Here is a 3488-nt window from a genome sequence, read left to right as displayed (position 1 = left end):
ACTCACTTTGTAGACCAGGCTGGCCTCAAACTCAGAAATCCGCCTGCCTCTGCCTCCNGAGTGCTGGGATTAAAGGCGTGCGCCACCACGCCCGGCACTCCTCCTTCCTTACCCACTTAAGGTACTCTAGAACTGCATCTGGTTGTATCTGGTATAAAGAGCTGATGGCCAATAGCTGGGCAGGATGTGGAAGACAGTTCTTCCTGGCAGAGAGAGGGATGCTGGGAGAAGAATCAGAAGCAGGAGATGCTCCAGGGACTTAGAGGTGGACAGACAGACGGACTAGAGATTAAAAAGCCTCTGTGATATTAGCTGTATCACTGGCGGATCTGAGAAAGCAAACTGTGGGAGCTACAGTTCAGTCGGTAAAGTGCTTACTGCAGAAGCACGAGGACCTGAGTTCAATCCCCAGCACTCACGTAAAAAGCTGCTGCCAGGGGCTGGAGAGATGGCTCAGTGGTTAAGGGCACTGACTGCTCTTCCAGGGGTCCTGAGTTCAATTCCCAGCAACCACATGGTGGCTCACAAACATCTGTAATGGGATCTAATGCCCTCTTCTGGTGTGTCTGAAGATAGCTACAGTGTATATACATAAAATAAAATAAGTAGGGGGCTGGTGAGATGGCTCAGCAGTAAAGAGCGCCTGCTCTTCCAAAGGTCTTGAGTTCAAATCCCAGCAACCACATGGTGGCTCACAACCATCCGTCACGAAATCTGATGCCCACTTCTGGAGTGTCTGAAGACAGCTACAGTGTACTTACAATATAATAAATAAATAAACAAATAAATATAAAAAAATATGTAGAGAGAAACCCTGGCCAAGCAACCCCAAAACTTGTTTTTAAAATAAAATAAAATAAGTAAATCTAAAAAAAAAAAAAAAAAAAAAAAGCTGGTGCCGGTGAGTGTCTACCATCCTAGCACTGGGGAGGACACAGGACTCTAGCCAAAGTAATGAGCTCACACCTGAAAATGTAGAAAGCCAAAGAGGAAGACATTAAGATGGTCTTCTGACCTTCAAATGCCTATACTACACACACACACACACACACACACACACACTCATAAACATGCAAATACACAGAGTGTTAATCTCAAAGATTCAACCACCAACCCAAACCATTGTGGCCAAATTAATGCAAGTAATTAATTACAGCAAGCTTTTTAAATTCGTGTATCCAGGCTGCCTTCCCCTCAGGCTGGGTTTAAAAGGTTGGCACTGGATGTAAGGAAGACAAGTTTTATAGCTCATGGGTAGGGAGTAGGCAAAATAGGTTACAGGAATAGAACATAAGCATAAGAAGTTAGTTCTAACGACCTCGGGAAACAAAGACAGACTTGCAAGGTGGTCAGTGACAACAGATAGCTGTAACAATCATTTTGAAACAAAGGAAGGGCTGCAAGATGGTTATTAACTTTTTGTAACAGAGACATGATTGTCGTTCTTGGGACGGGCAGTTGCAGTTATGACAGAGCCGTTTGAAGTTAAGGTTACAGGTGGGGCCTAGTCCAATCCTTGAGAAAAAGAGGGTCAATTATGAACAGGAGTGAACCTAGTTTGTGTTTACCAGAAGACAGCTTTTAAGCCTAAGATTCGGGCAGGATGGTTCTTCAAGAGCAAGGTGTGTCTCGCCAATTTCTTAGTGATTAAAGCCTTCCTTGGAAAAGTAGTTAACAAATTCGTGAAGTTAATATATATCAAAAAGTCCTATAAGATAATGGACTTGTGTGTACAACCCATCCTGGGCAAGACTTCATTATTTCAGGATACCATTAAGCACAGAACAGACAGACCCAAAGCCTTGACCTAATTCATTTTTGCTAGGCCGGGCCTTCAGGATAAGGCCTTACTGGAGAAAGGCTGGACAGTGCCGGAAAATGTCTCTCCTAGGGCTTCTTCCACCCAGAGTCCGGTCCTCCAGTTTACCCATTGGTCACAAACAGGGACCCTGGGAAGTCCACGACTGGACCCCACCGGTACCCAGGGAGAAAGCTTGCAAACTACAAGCCCCAGCAGGCAATGGGCTGCAGGACGTGATCTAAGCTGTCATAGTAGAAGCACAGGTTCAGAGGGCCCTCCAGGGCGAAGTCAGAGACAGACTAATATAAGCACACACCCACGTACCACAGGCGCCAGTCCTGCTCCCACCAAACTACAAATCCCAGCAGGCAGCAGGACGCTAGGTGGGGCCTAGAGTCTGATCTTTTCCTCCGGAAGTGGAGTCAGGCAGGTGTGGTGCGTTCCTTGTGGGGAGGGGCTTCTGCCAGCCGAGTAAAGGCTGCTGGTGCGGCGGTGGTGGGTGCCCACAGTAGGCACACATTGCGCCTCCATGATTCCGATTCCATTACCCGGTCTAACTCCTTGTACAGGGAAGAGGAGCAGCCCAGACCTTGAGTCGGGGCTGAGCTTGTTAGGGCCCCTGTATGGCTTGCGAGTCTCTGGAGAAGCCCAGGAAAGGTCTGGGTTCTCCTTGTCCCCTGATTGTGGGTCCCAGAGATTTGAGGTCCTGACCCTAGGCATCAGGATGAGAGGCTACTAGGGGTTGGGAGTGGGGGCAATAACCAAGACACTGTGATCTAAGCGTCCACTCTTTCAAAAGCCTCTGCCCACAACACAAGTGTCACAACTCTTGTCCTAACTTCCCAGGTTGCCCAGAGAGCCTCTGAGGTGCTGAAGAAGGGACTTACCCAAACCCTTCAGTGCAAACCGAGCTAGGTGGGATGAGCTGCGCTGAGGCCCCCACTTCCTCCACCTCCGCCTGGGGCAGCTCTCTCCTGAAGTCTCTTCTCAGCTGATTTCAGGCTCCCAAGTGGGGACTCAGGTTACACCTGTATTGGGAGCAGTGACACCGCAGTGGCCAGGAATACATGGACTTTCTGTCTCCGACCCCGTTTTTAGTTTTTACACTTTCTGGGCTGCCACACGGCTGATGGTCATTGTAGATGACTCTAAAGGTATAGCCATGACCCTGTTAAGAAAGAATCTACTCTCTGCAGCTTGGTTGAGATCAGCTACTTCCTGGAACACGAGTCTTGAAAGGATTAGAAACAACTCCAGAGTGAACATAACCGAGAACCAGGCCATGAGAGAAGAGTGGGGAAGGGAAAGCCAGGAGACCAAGATGTCAAAAGGGCGCAAAAGATCCGGTATAGCCCAAACAGCTGGATTATGTAGGGAAGAGCGGCTGGAGGAAGGGCAGCTCGGCGCAGTCCCTGGGCTGGAGAAGTTTAGGATAAGGAGTGGGGAAGCCATTCTGGAGGACAAAACAGGTAAGGACGAGGGATGCTGGGAGGACCCAGAGGCCAGTTTGCCTTGATATGTTAAATAGGCATCTCATTTGGCCTTTCATCCTTGGCTTGAGAGCGATCAGATGGAGTGGCTGAAAACTCACCTGGGTCAATCCCCAATACCACCTGGAGGTGGAGTAGGGCAGAAGGATGAATCAAGCAGATATTGTAGTTCTAAAATCTTTTTGTTTTGTTTTGTT

General features: G+C 48.4%; 1 protein-coding gene across 1 annotated transcript in view; it reads right to left on the bottom strand.

Annotated features, from left to right (window-relative positions):
- Window positions 1-2707, bottom strand: part of Capg (capping actin protein, gelsolin like) — a 26657-nt gene extending 23950 nt beyond the window's left edge. The window contains exon 1 of the mRNA XM_029478181.1: window positions 2689-2707. The gene's annotated coding sequence lies outside the window, so the exon portion shown is untranslated. The remainder of the gene's footprint in view (window positions 1-2688) is intronic.
- Window positions 2708-3488: the final 781 nt, after the last annotated feature.

Source organism: Mus caroli, chromosome 6 (assembly GCF_900094665.2).
Source record: "Mus caroli chromosome 6, CAROLI_EIJ_v1.1, whole genome shotgun sequence".
NCBI classification, from domain to species: Eukaryota; Metazoa; Chordata; class Mammalia; order Rodentia; family Muridae; genus Mus; species Mus caroli.
This window is presented reverse-complemented; position numbering and strand designations above follow the sequence as displayed.